A 14,779-nucleotide genomic window follows, 5' to 3' on the forward strand; every position below is an offset into this window, starting at 1 on the left:
AGAGCTCTGTGTTGAGTAAGGGAGCAGTAATGTTTTGGTCTCCACCTGACATGTTGTCAAGAATTTGCCAGGTTGTTCACTTGGTGCCAGAAGCAACAAAGTCCTGCAGTTCAGAAATTGCCAGAATCAGATTTGTTTGTGAGAACATCTTTCTTTACTGGCTGTAAAACTAATGTAGGTAGGTGATCCTCACTTAGTGCTCAAGATAACTTCTGGGAAAGGAAGCCCCTCTGAAGTCATGTAATTTATCTCAGCTGAATGGGTTTGTGTTAGTGTGTAGGTGTCTGCATAGGTTAGTGTGATGGTTAAAGTAATTAGAGGGAGGGACCTGGACATGATTTTTGGTGTGTATAGATTACCTTTAAATATTTAGGGTTTTTTTTCTGTTCAGGTGTACTAATATGAAACTTGTTTTTTTTATGATCATTCCAAAGGCCTTTTAAATGCGGTGAGCTGCAAATCCTACCCAGATCACCCTAGAGAAATATAAATCTATTTAAAAGTGCTTAATATTTTAGGTCTAAGGAGTGTCTTAAAAAGACTAACCAGTGCTGAAAACTCTTCAGTGGCTTTATCATTAGTAAAGCAACTCCAGAGCATGGTTCAGCAGAACAAAGCACTGTTTTCAACTGTTCAGTGAAATTCAGTGCCATATGTATATCTTCTGGAAGAGAAGAACTGTTCTTTTGAATTCTCCTAGGCAAGAGTACTTTATTTTGGGAAAATATACAGAAGTGTGGAGGCACCTTCCAAGCTGAACCACACTGTAAATGCAGTTTATGTATTTATGTTTATTCAGTTTATGTTTATGCTAAAACAGGCAAGTGGACAGCTAGTGCCTTCCTTAGCAAAAGAGCAAGTACAAAAGTGATTCTGGGTTTAATGGAAGGTGGGCAGATGTTGAATTTGGCATCAGAGAACCTATATGCTGTGAGTTGTCTCTTGGCTTGTTGTCTTCTTGGGGGAGGGTGAAAAGTGTGACCTCTTGTAGCTGTGTCATTTTGACTGGAGGGTGGCTGATGTTCTGACCCTGCAAGGGAGGTCGTGCATTGTGAGGGCAGCTGGAATCAAATCCCACAATTTACACAGGTGGCTAACAGCAGCCCAGTTGAGTTTGCTGGCAGGTTAACCATCCATCTGGTTTGCTGCACTTTGTCAGTCTGTGTTCTGCTTTCACTCAGGCTTTTCACAGCCTTCCTGGTGGAGAAGAGGCAGCCAAACCTCTCTGCTGCTTGTAGGCTGGCAGGCCTTCCCCCAGGTGTGGAGAGGTAGGTAGCTCTGTTTGGCAGCAGGAGGCTGAAGAGAGGTGTTTGCAGTACCAGCAGTTGCATACTCCTTGTCTAGGTGCCCAGCTGGCTGCAGCTACAGGGTGATAAGCATTTGCAGGTGAACACCCTAGTCAAAAGTTGCACTGCCTGTGGTTTGTGAGAGGCAGTGGGCTGCTCTGCAGTGCCGCATTCCCCTGTTACTTTGGTTTCTGCTGTAGGAAGCACCTGGCTCTATTTTTATTTCCTTTGCTGTTTTATCAGCTAGAAATGAGTGTCTTGCATTGGTTTCCCACAGATGGGTGAGTACTTCCTCTGCTCCAGCTTCTACTGAATTAAATGCTCACTTCCATCTGGGGTCTTCTTTTGCTATTCTGAAGTTCGAGCAGTAGACAAGGTAATTTTTGTTGCATTATGTTGTGCTAAGGCTGGTTTTAAATAGTTAAAAGCTAAGCCAGTGTACTTCCTATCTGAGAATAAGGCAGAGTGTATGTGGTCTGTTATGGTGTCTTCACTAACTGGCAGTAAGCTTCAGAAGAAATGAGTTTGGTCACTTGCAACAACCTCGAAGTGGAGCACTGAAGAGATTGCCTTCATGCTGTTGCTTTTGCAGAATTAATGTACTGCTGGGTCTTTCTCTAGTTTAGTCATGGTACAGAAAAGTCTGTTTTTCCTGTTCACTTACTGTGTAATGTAAGCTTTGTTTAGCTGATACAGAGAAGTTCTGGACACAGTGGGACAGAGGATTACCCTCTGTCTCAGTTTAACAGGGAGCTGGCTTCAGCTCATGTTCTTCTTCTCCTTTCAACCTTTCCACCGATGGGATCTATTGAAAAGAAAGAACTGAAGCTTCTTGCATGGTTCACTGCCCCAGTGGTGCAGGAAGCAACTCTCCCATGTCAGTTTGTTGACTTACCAGCTTGCTGTTGTGGGTGAGTTCACATTCACTTTTGGGTTACTGTTCTCAACCTTGATGAGAGCTGGCCTCATTTTTTATTCCCATACTGTGTTCACCATAGTGAATACTGAAGAATAAACTACTGGTTAAAAGTTGGCCATGAATGCATAAAGTTATTGCAGTTGTTTCCAGTTTTGCTGTGTGTGTTGCTCAGAGGCTGCGTCATGGCATAGCTGTCCCTCCTCTCCCACTCGTCTATGTGGGGGGTATAAATGCAGTGTGCAGCAGAGCTGAAGGAATGGAAAAGGGAGCAGATTAAAGAGAACTGCAGCCTAGTTAGCTGTACCTGACATGTCTTATTTACTGTCATAGTTTGCTTTCTCTTCCCTGTTTTACTAACACATTGTATGGTTTGAGGAAGGACATGTTTTTTCCCCTTAAAAAAATCAACATTCCATGTTTCTCCTGGGTTCATTTTGGTTTTTTCCTAGCCCTCCTCCCTTCCCTTCATCCCCCTGCACCAACTCTCCTACAGCCAGGACATACCCTGTGTCCTAAATAACCTAAAAATATACAGTGCATCTGGCCTGTAGTTGATCTGTTTATCACTGTCAGTCAGCCTTTGAAAGAAACAATACTTCAAAAATTAATTAAAATGAAAGTTGAATCTCTGAGATGTCAGTGACAGTGTGGGGTAGTGGGCTGGAGACAGCAGTCTTTACACACCAGCAATCTCAGAGTGTCCATAGTCTAATATTAGCTCATGGCAAATACCAACACAGCTCCATGCTCATTGATGACCCCATGTTGCCTTTGACAAATTCCTGTGTTCTGTTTTTTGGGAAGCAGCTTTCCTAATTCAAAAAGTGCACAATTCTCATGACAGATATTTAACAGTTTTTTTAAACCAGCATGAGTGCTCAACTTTTTTATTTTCTTTTTTAAAACCTGCATTGTCAGGAACTAGTTAGTTACAGTTTGGAAGTGTTGAGGAGAGATTTTTTTCCCAATACTCTTTCCTTACTAAGTATATTGTATGTGGTGTTTTTACTATTAAATTGCTCTTAAAGGTCTCAGGTGCATAAGAAGTATTGTTCTGAAACTTGATATGCCTCCCAGGAACAGAGTTAGTGTTTCAAAAGAAATGTCTTATTTGGAGCTGCATGTACTCAGATTCCTTTGATGAAGTCAAGTGCAGGAGTAGGGAGAGGAGTTCTGACTCCTCCAGAGTTCAGGAGTTTGGACAAGCTCTGTCAGTAACTAGCCCAAGTATATGTTATCAGAAATTAAACAATTAAAAATTGCTACTTAGGCTTTAGCAGAGCAGTGAAGGGTTTAATCAAAAGTACCTGAAGTGAGAATGGGCTGTGTGAATTAGAATAAGCACTTCAAGGGTGCCTTACAGTGTGTTGCCCAGCCCTGGCAGGTAGCTTGCTTTGCAGAAGTGATGGTCTTCTAATGCTGTTCTGCCTGCACCACCTGTCCCTGGCACAGGTGAACAAGCAGCAGTGTTGGGGTTGTGAAGCTTGGGGTGCTGTGGTGCAGTTGAGGTGACAAAAGAGGAGCATCACAGTGATAAAGGGGCTGACATAATCCAGGTTGGGACAAAGCAGCCCGGTGCCTGCTGCACAGCAGTGAATCTGGTTGGTTAGGAGCTCTGCTGGGCAGGTTTGCTTGGTGTGTAGGATCAGCATTGTCCTGGGAGGGAAATGAAAGAGGTGCTGAGTATGAGTGTTCTCAGTGCACCAGAGCACCAGGACAAGGCCAGATTGTGCTCTGAGCTGGCTGTGAGCAGCTCTGCTGGCTGTAAGCAGGTGATTTCAGAGTCACTGTCTTTTCAGACATGGAGCTAGGTCCAGTCAGAGGACTCTGTATTTCCCAACTAACTGTTCAACTACAAAAATTACATCTGTTTTACACACATACACATACATATGAAAGGGATGGAGCTGAAAATCCTGAGCTTTATCATGACAAGAGGCCTAGGAGAGTAAGTCAGGGCATAAATCTGAAGTTCAGTCATTTAAGCAGCTTTTCCTTATGCAGAGATTGTGTTGGTAAAAGTGGTTTTAAGATACGATGGAGCAGTGAAACTCAACTGGAACTTGTGTGTTTTGTATTCTCTGCCACTTTCATCCTTTGCCTCCAAATCATACTGCCTGTCAATGCTTTTTTATTTTAGTCTTAGAACATCTGGGACATTGCCTTTATTTGCTTGTAACTGAGCCATGTGCTATCTGATGTTTGAGGCCACCAAATTCATATCACTTACCCAAATAGCAGAAATGAGAGGGAGTGCAAAGCTTGTTTTGAACAAGGAACAGCGAGAGAAGAAAGGGCAGTAAAGGTGGCAGGATGTTGGACATTTCTGTATTCCTCCTTCTTTCAAATTTGGCAGCATGTGGAAGTAACCATAAGAAATGTGAACATTTCTGGCAGTTCTGGCTGGCTCTGAACCAGCAGCTGTGGTTCACAGCGTTCATTACTGTTTAGTTGATGTAGTTTATTTCCAACGTAATGGGGCCTAACCTGTCACAGTTATTGAATGAGTGATTGACACAGTGTCTTGTAGTAGTGATCCTGGATCTGGCTTCTCTTTAACTGTGTGACAGTTCCTGGCCCAGTGCTTGTGCTGCCTGGTGTTAGGATTTCTGACTCTGGAAAATCGGATTTAGCCGTAAATATGAAACAGTTGCGTGAAATGGTTTTGACCTCTGCTGTGGTGAGGACTAATTACTGCATCAATGCTGCCATCTGCGGATCTTTAGCAAGCATAGCAACTCATCTTTGGAACAGCAGAAGTGGCTGATGGATTAATTCCTTTATACACCTGTGTTACATAGCCAGTTTTTCAGGAAAACCGATTATAAAGAATGAAAGTCACTTTGTCTCTCCTATGAAAGGGACAAACCATGTGACATGGAAGCTGTGAGTGTTCTCATAGTTGTGGAATTTCAAATTCTGTTATTGCTCAAATAGTTACATTTCATACAGGTCTCCCCATTTGCATTTCTGTTTAATTAATTCTGTACATTAAGATAAAATTCTGAGAATGGGTTGTAAGCAAAGACTTACTTACTGTCCATAGTCTGAGTTTACCCTGAAAAAGTGAATAATTAGAAGACACCTAGTGGAGGAAGAGAAGACTGGAAACATTGAATAGAAATTGAACAACTAATAGTAGAAATTGAGAACTCTGTGTTTTTAAGCTACTCTCTTTCTGATTTTGTTGTTGTATTTGTCTGATATGTCTTTATTAAAATAAGACACAATAGCAATGACTTTCTTTGCACAACATTCCATTTTTTTCAGAAGGAGTGTTCTGAAAGTTTTATGATTAAATTTTTTCATGAGAATAAACAATGGCTTCTTTCCTATGTGGGAATAGGGGCCTCCTTTTTAGCTTAGCAGTTGACCCTTGAAGGATATTTTCAGTCCACGTGGGCATGATCAAGCTTTCTTTCTGTCTTTACTGGCAGCTTGGGGGTTTTTTCCCCTCTCTTCTCTTCCTCTTTCCGGAGTTAGGAACACCTTGTTTGTTCGTCATGTTCAGCCATAGTAAAGAAAGACAGGGATGTGGAAGTCCCTTTGGAATTTAAAAGGAAATCCTGCATCTAATTGTAGATGTCTGTGTCAAACAATTCTGTACAGATTATAATTTCAGCTATTGTTTGCAAATTGGCTCACTGCAGTGCCCTCTGTCATTTGATCTGAAGGGAAACAAGCTTAAAGGAGTCATTGCATCCTAGAAACATCAGTTGTCTCCTGTCTAGTTCTGCTATGAGCCTACATTGCTACATTTTGTTTGAAGGGTCTGATATCCTTTCATGTAAATGATACTGTCCTCCATCCCAGAATTAACTGCTTCCATTCCAGTGATGTTCTTTGAATCTCTTCCCTCTCCCTGTATTTGCAGGGCAGTTAATTATTTGATTGCAGTGGAGGAAGAAGGAAGAAAAATGAATGACTAATTCTTCAGAGCAGTTGAAGACATTGTTAGTGTGAGGAGATACTCTGCCTGTTGTAGCCTTTTGCAAAATAGAGTGTGGTGCTATGATTCCTCTCCTAGGACAGATGAAGAGGGTAATGAAGTAACTTCACAAAGGTGGTCTTGCAGTGACTGATGCTTTAAAGAAACCCCTCTTGATTTACCAAAGTAATGAACAGAAATGGATTCAGTAAGTTCAGTGGTATCTAAGAAGGTACAGTTGTATGACTGAGACTTTAAAAAACAAATGTGCATGAAACAGAAGATGCTTTGTATAGTTAGTAAAAAAAGTATTGCAGTTGTTTCTCTAAAGAATTTAGAAATAAAAATGTCTCTTTTTCACAGTTAAACGACCTTGAAGACTTTCAGTATAAGTAACAAGATATTTTAAAATTTCCTCTTTGCTTTTATTTTATGCTTACTGAATACTCTCCTTTTGTTTAGTCATCACTTTGCTTCAAATACCTTGGTCTGTAGTTGAGAAAAAGGGTTATATGGTGGTCTTAATAGGGAAGTTTGTTTTGCAAAGAAATCACTTTTCTGCTACAGCTTTTCTATTTTGTTTCTGTTTTATCATGAACAAGCTAAAGAGTTTCCTGCCAGCAATTTGTGCCTTACAATACTTACTCATTGGAAAAGTGGAACTACAGCCATGAATCACGAGGAGGTGTGAATGGTCTCTTGACCAAAAAGCCCGAAAATGGTGGGAAGCATTTTAATGTTCAAGTATTGTGAAGTAAGCCAAACTGTGTGAATAAGATAAACATTAAAACCTCCCTTTACTAGTCTTCAGCCTTTGAAGATATGTTATGATGTCTATTACAGTATCCATATCATAATGTGGTTAGAAGAAATTTTATTTTTTTTTACCAAGAATACAAAAGTAGTTTAAAAAATGGCTCAGCTAAAAAATAGCACATTTACCAATAATATTTACTGTAGAAGAGGACTGAGGAGTAGCCAATAACACAACTGTTCTACAGAATTATGCTTAAAATATTGAACAGGGGATATATGAGTCACATTCTGTATTTAGCTTCAACTTATTGTCTCTACCATGAAAATAGGTCATAGTGAATGAGGCAAAAATAGCTTGTGTGCTTTGCCACATAGGTCAACATTAATTGCTCCACTCTGGCTCCACTGTGCCCAAGCATTATGCTAAATACAGATCCTGATAAGATAATTTAATGCTTGTATCAGATTGGAGCTGGGACTGAAGAGCCTCTTCATCCCATCACATACTGAGGTGTGGACTGGGTGATCTGGGCCATTTGTGGGATGAGTAGGGTAGAGAGAAGCAGGGTTTCTGTGTTGAAATGTTGGAGCTCATAGTGCAGTGAAGATCGGATATCAGGAGATGGTAGGAAAGGCTACAGCTCTCATTCATGTGTGGTGCCCACCTCTCCTCCCCAGTACAGGCAGTTGTCATGTAGCCAGACTTGTCCATGCAAAGAATTCTGGGAGACTGATGCTACCCAGGTGGTTCTCTGCACTTCCTTTACTCCAGAAAATATTAAACAGGTGAAGTTGAGGAAGCTGTAAGTTCAGGTAGCATCTGCATATTTTGGAAATATTTCTCAGGTGAAGTAAGAACAGCTGTGAAAGTAATAATGTTGAAAAGCAAGTCAATAAAATCATAACCCTTGAAATTCAGGTGTGTAGCATGCCAGGGTCTTGGATCACTACCTGTCAAATATGTTTTCTCTTAAGGCAAGAAGTTTGCAGAATAAAAGTATATATATTAGAGTTAAAAGCTATCTCCATTACAAGTTGGATCATTCCCAGTATAAGGTTCTACTTTTGAGATTATATGGGTCTGAAGGGCCTCTTGAAGTAGGTGCTTATCTTAAATGAGATTGCTTGCTCTTCTTTATTCGAGTGCCTCACAAGTGGCAGTTTACCAGAATAAGTGTCAGGATCCTTAAGATCTGCTAGACAGCTGTCTTTAGATTCAGAAAGATTATAAAAGGCTTGGCTGTCCCCCATAGAAGCATGAGTTTGCTTCCAGGCTCTCCCTCTCCAGGCCTGGTGGGCAGGCACTTCACTCAGGCTGGGGTGTGCAGCCTCACATCCTTCTGTATGTGAGTGCTTCATGGAGCCCCTTGGCACTGTGTCCACAGGTCATGCTTTGCTCCTTGCTTGCCTTGCACATGGGCATAGTTAGAGAGAGAGAGTGTACAGCCAGTGCCCATGGGATTATAGCCTATTGTCGTCATTACCAGGAATGTAGTCATAGATTTCAATGGCCTAAATCAGGAACCTCCTGTGACATCTTTTGAGGAGCAGAGACCTTGTGTCTTTACTTTGCCTATCTGTATATCAGCTAGGCAGCAGCTTCAGGCTGGGTGGTCCCTTCATCTGTCCAGGTACAGCTTAAAGCTGACAGTGCCATGGTGCATTACACAGGTGTGAAAGGTGAGCATCACTCTCCTGCTTTGGTTAGGGATCATTTGGTGGAACTGACTTTATGTATTGACAAATTATTGAGAGGGTCTTTGAGTGCTTCAGTTGGGTGTGTCATGAGCAGGAAATCTGGGATGGTTTCTCAGAGCTGTTTTAAAAATGTTTGCTCTGGAACCAGTCAGATATGTGGACACCTTTTCCAGTTTTGTGACAATACAGAGAGATTGGTCAGGATGTAGATGAATTAGCTGTGATGACAGCATTGCCATCTGAGTGGGAGCTTTTGTTCAGGACTATCTCAGCTAGCAAGGCAGTCACACCACATCTACTTTGTTTTTTGTCATTTTTTTCTGGCCTGGGGATAGCTTTTGGGTTTGATAAAGCATATCTGCTAAGTCCTTAAGTGAGAAAGAGTCAAGAAAAAGCACTTACTCCTTTGTAGTGCATAAATGAGCTGATTTCCCATTGGTATGAGATAAAATACGTTTCTCAATTTTAAAACTTTTGTTCAGTTTTTTAACTTTTTTATTTCTCTGTCTCGTACACTTTATAAAATTTGCTCCATGAAGGGATACTCACCATTAATTTCTGTGCTTTTCTGTGGAGAGCTTTTCTATTTCTTGTCACCAGGGGTTTTAGCAAGGGCTTGATGAGTGGTGGTTTTGCTTGTTTTGCCTTCCCTTAATGATCCTTTTTCTTAGTGAGGTGTTCGTTTGATGCAGTCTTTCCTTATACCACATCTCTTTGAGCCTGTGGCCACCAGTTTTTTTCACCTTTTGACAGTGTTTTGGTCGTTTTGTGCTCTGCCACAAGTATGAAAGAAGATTGAAGCTTATGTGGCTGAAACAGTGGAACATCCTGTGCTTTTCCTCTTTTCTTTTTTAAGATTTCCTCAGAATTCATCCCACATTCTTGTATCACTTGTCAGAAAATCATCCTGCTGGTGTTTCATTTACACCTTCTTTTTTTAGAACTGGGGCATTTCTTTATCTCCTGGACATCAAGCACTTTTTTTATATTTCTAAAGGTTGTTCAGGAGTATTTCTTGCTTCTTCAGTGCAATAACTGTCTCTGTACAAACTGTTGTAGTAAACAGTAGACTGTGAGGTGTCGGGGCAAACACAAGGCCGCGGCTGCACAGTGGGATCACTACGATCCTTCTTCAAGTAACTTTTTTTGGGCTGTGGTTAAAAGAAGTGAGTATTTACAGTAATCCCAGTGAATGTTCCTGCAAATATTCATTCAAAGGAAAAAAGGGACTTCTTGCTTATAACTGGAGACAGGAATGTACTAGCTATCTGCATATCTCTATCTTCAGATCTACTTCTGAACTCCTTCTGTGTGTCAGAAGTTTGAGGTAAGCAAATGGAAAAGTTAGGGTGTGTTTCACTCCTTCCACACTATGTTTAATCAACAAGGAGAGTAGACAGTCAGGACTCCACCTTTCTGGCATTAAGCTGAAATGTCTTGGTCCTTAAGTGATGCACTTCCAGACTCTCACTGATTAATCCCATCGGAAAAAAAAAAAAATCTTGCACCAAATATGTATAGTAGGGACTCATTTAAAGTAATTTGTGCTTAATACAGGACTGATTATGAAAAGAGCTGAAAAAGTAAGGGGACAGGATCGAAAATGAGACCAAACATATTTACTCTTGAGGGAAATAGGAAGATCTTAACATATGGGGCAGAAGAGACAGAGCAATGGTAGACAAAAAATACCTATATCAAATGCAAAGTGACACTTGGTGAGTGCAAGGGGGTCTGAGGCACCTGAACTGAGGGCTCTAACTGATGGAAAGAGTGGAACTCGTTCAAACCATAACCATGGTTCCCAGCCATGTTCTCCACTCCTCTGCCAATGCCTTGCATGGGAGGCAGTAAGAACAAGCACACATGGCTTGGTTTCACCTGCTGAAGATGCAGTTTTGTAGCAGGGCTGAGCTGGTTGAAGTGGAGACTGCTGCTTGCAGAGCAACCAATTGGCTCTCACCTGTACTTTCCTGTCTACCACTTGCAGCACGAGTCATCTGACTTCTTACAGGCAGTGAGAGCAGGAGATAATGCTTGGAAATAAAACATATATACGCTTGTGTTTTGTCAGGGATCATTTCCCAGCTGAAGTTTTTAAACCAGCTTACTTCTGGGGTGGATGCATACCAGCACCAGAGCAAGGAAAGTGATGGAAACATGTAGCTGGAAGGTAGAACAGGACTTTCTCTTTCCATTGCTCTGAACCACAAGATTCACAGTTGATTATATCAGCCCAGCTTCAGGTGCCTGATGTTAAGGCATCCATTGCTGCAGAGTGGTAACCCCTGACAGAGGATGAGGGTAGATGAGGCAGAAGACCATAACCTCTGACCTGGGGTTCTCTGTGGTGTATCACAAGCCCTGATTTTAGTAATTGTAAGAGGAGTCATTATCATCCAAAAGCTCTGCCCTATACAAAGTTGTGCCATTCAAGATATCACATGTAATAACAAATGCATAATCAGGTGTTTTTTAAGTGGTATCAAGATTTGCTGAGGATTTTGAGGGTGATCTTGAAATGTGGCAATCCAAATGTGGCTCCATTTTCACATTAATTAGGATACTTACCTCTGACTTGCAGCTGCTATTGCACCTCTCAGATAGGCACACTCATGTTCATTAACAGTATTTAGAGGATGAAAGCTGTGGGAGGTAATTTGGCAAAAAGTAAAAAAAATTACCAGTGATTGCATGTGTCTGGAAACAAGATGAAACATCTTTGAAAGGCTTCCCTGAAATGAGCTGTGCTTTTAAAATTCAGAGTATTGAGTGGCATTTGTAATTGCAGGCACTCATCACTTTCACACTTATGGTTTAGTTGCTTTTGTTAGGTGGAAAGTACCAAGCATGGTTAGAGATCTGAGAACTAATTGTTTCAATTGGAAACTGGTCTGCCCTGCAGCAAGATTAATCTCTGTGGTCAGTACTCTGTAAGCAGCTTATGGAGGTAAACATTACATGTGTCTCTGCCAACCTGGCTAAATAATGCCAGCTGTCTTAACTCTTTTTGAAGATAAATGAGCTGTAATTGGATTTCTGCACTGGATAATTTTAAACAAGGGCTATTAGAAGCAGTAGTTGTTATGGAGAAACTCCACAATAGGCATATTATGATGAGATATCACATGCCTCTGAGCAATTTACTGTTTGTCTGTTAAAATCAGGGTAGCAGATTAGGAAGAAATGTGCTTTGGTGAGGCAGTTTCGATTTTTTCTTGTTCTGTGTGAGCAAACAGAAATGTAATGAAGTTTGGGTTGAGTTGGCCGGAGGGGAGGAATGGCACTAATGAGAGTTGCACAATGTCCCAACATTGTGAACTTACTAAAAAAAAAATTAAAATAAGAGAAAAGATAAATTGCTATCTTTTGTATTTCAACAAAACTTGAAAAAAATAAAAGCAAACTTTTTTCTGTAATAATATACTTAAAAGAAAAACTTGACATTTTAGTCAGAAATTGTTTCTCCATAAAAAACAGTTTTTGTAAGAGGGAGGTAGATATTGAGAGTGGAAAGCATTAATTTGAAAATAATTTTAACCACTCTGCTGGCAATCTTTGCTTATTGAAAAGTATTAAAAGCTTAAAACTGAAACCAAGTGGGGAGAGCAAATTGTGATGTTGCCCACAGTATTTCATTTGCTTGTTGTTGTTACCAAAGACCAGCAAGTGGGGTTTTTTGGAAACCACAGATGAGTCCTCAAATAGTAAAATTTGTTTTGAATGAATAAAACACAGGTTTATTTAGCTTCTGATGTGTTTGTGAATTTTTTTACACCAATATTTAAGCTCTTACATATGAAGCACAGGATCTACTAAAAATTTTAGCCATTTTTTCCCAAGTTCATGTAGTCTTAAGTGGTGGTTTCATTTTTATGTGTTCTTTACCATCTCTACACCATAAAAGGTGGAATGTTTTTTCAATTTTTTTCATGTTATAATTCCTTTTTTTCTTACAACCACTGCTTGATTACAGTTTTTCTTAGAGAGAGCACTGCTTGATTTTCTCTCACAGATTTTAAGATCACTCACTGTTTGGTTTTCCATGACTAGTAATTTGCTTATGTTTTTATTCCCTTTTTATTCCCCACAAAGCCTTATCATTAGTTTGTTTTTTCATTTTGCTCATTAAAAAATTAATTTATTTAAATTTTTTAATTTAGTGGCTTTGGTGTTTTTGATTTGATTGAATATTTCTTGGAGGAAAAGAATTACAACTCATCCCTTATCGTCCTGGTATTCACAGTTGGAAAGGTGATAAATAAAATACCAATGAGGTCTTTTGCACCAAGGAAAGGACTGAATCCCTGTAAAAAAGGCACAAACACTTGCAAGGCAGATAACTCTTTATTAATAGCTTAGATAAGCCAATAGCAAGTTATGAAATCCTACATCTTTTCCAATGCTGGGAACAAGGCGATGTTACAGCACTGGCTGGACCTCAGGTCAGGGGCAGCACACAGTGCAGATCCCATCTGTCGTGAGGTTCACCAGCTCTGACATCACTTGTATTCCTTCAGGGTCTTCTCACAGTAGATTGATCAGTCACTGGCAGAACCCAGCAGGGAGTAAGGACATGTCTTTCAAGACTCCCTTAAGCAATGTACATTCTTATATCATTAATAAATCTGCAGTCACAAAACTGTTGCAGATAATTCATATGAACGAGACATTACATTATACACATATACTTAAGTGTGCATTGACTACACATTGGGTAATTATGTATTGACTGTGCGTATAGTGATTAATTATACTATTGATTAGGTGTGTCTTGATTAAGTAGTGATCATGTAGTATGCGTGATACAGAGGCCTGCAGCTCAACCAGTAGTTATGTGGATCGCTGCTTCTTCACAAAATAGGGGTCCATTGCTGTCTGCTACAGTCGGTAAATCATTATTTATAAGGTTATTTCTGCAACTGCCAACATTTTGGTTCAAAATACAGCTAATTTTTTGTTTTCTTATCAATTGAAGAAGTATTGCTGTTCTAAGCAAAGGTCACTTAACTAAAATAAAATTTTCTTTATAGTTCTGAGGTGCTCTGCAATTCTTGGTGTGTCTGCTTGTACACCCTGACATTCTTCTCAGGCCAGTGCTGTCAGCACCCTGTGTGTGGAAGAATCCTTCTATGAGCAGTTGTGTTGTATCATCTGATGAATTGGAGTATTAGTCATGGTTCTTAGTTGCTTAGACCTTTTTTTGACATGTTCACAAAGTTGAGTAACGCTGAAAAGAGAGTAGCAAAACTTTTTTCTGTTTGTGGGTCTGTGGCCAGTGAGGCACACATGTTTCCTGTTTTTGTTTGGCACTAGAAAGTGGCACTTCTTGAAAGAGCATTAGAATCAGATTTCTGAGAATTTTTTTTTCTTTTTTTTTTGTGTTATGAAGACCTTATCTGGACCATATAAAAATGAGACTTCATCTGTAGTTAAAATACATTATGGTATTAACTCTTTATTGATGTCTGTTCTACAGTTTTTTGTGGGCATTTTAAAATTACAAATCTGATCATTAATCATTTAATTTCAGCAGGAATTTGCAAGCTGCAGCACAAGAAGCACTGCAAGGGGATTATGATGGCAGTCGTGCTTCACTGCTTGAATAGAGACATTGAGCTGTACCGTTAAGTGGCCCCACACCACCAGCAACCACACTATTAGGAAGGCAGGGCTGTAGCCAGAGGAATTAATTTTTTCCAAGTTCAGCTTCCTCATGCATTGGAGGAAATGTAGAGAGACTTTTTGTGGGGGCAGTAAAACCAGTTCAGGCATGAGGAGGCATTTCCTTGACCCTGGGCTCTCCATCTGCAGTGGTCTCCAGCTGGTTGCTCTGAGCCATGAGCTTGGCCTCTGGGTTTGCCAGCTGTGGGCTGCTCTCCTTATGCTCTTGGGTATGGCCAGGGGCCTGGGATGTGGGTGCTGGCTGAACAGCTGAAATGGTGCAGGAGAGCAGCAAGGAGGGACAGAGGTGCCCTGGCTGTACCTGGAGTTGTGAGTTGTGTCCTGCAGTCACCCCTGGTGTTTGTGGTCCTTAGTTTTGGTGCTGGCATCTGAGTATGTTAGTTTTTGAGCTTCCGTTCTAGATTTTGGCTTAAAAGGAGTTAAAGTGTAAAACACCTTTGCTCAATGATATTAATACAATGTAATCTATTATGTCTGTAATTTCAGATGACTTGATTATCTTGGCAG

At 40.4% G+C, this 14,779-nt stretch overlaps 1 protein-coding gene across 1 annotated transcript in view; it reads left to right on the plus strand.

Annotated features, from left to right (window-relative positions):
* Positions 1-14,779, plus strand: part of UBAC2 (UBA domain containing 2) — an 87,163-nt gene that overhangs the window by 19,761 nt on the left and 52,623 nt on the right. The gene's annotated exons all lie outside the window — the stretch shown is intronic.

Source organism: Onychostruthus taczanowskii, unplaced genomic scaffold (assembly GCF_017590055.1).
Source record: "Onychostruthus taczanowskii isolate IOZ18803 unplaced genomic scaffold, ASM1759005v1 scaffold77, whole genome shotgun sequence".
NCBI lineage: Eukaryota > Metazoa > Chordata > Aves > Passeriformes > Passeridae > Onychostruthus > Onychostruthus taczanowskii.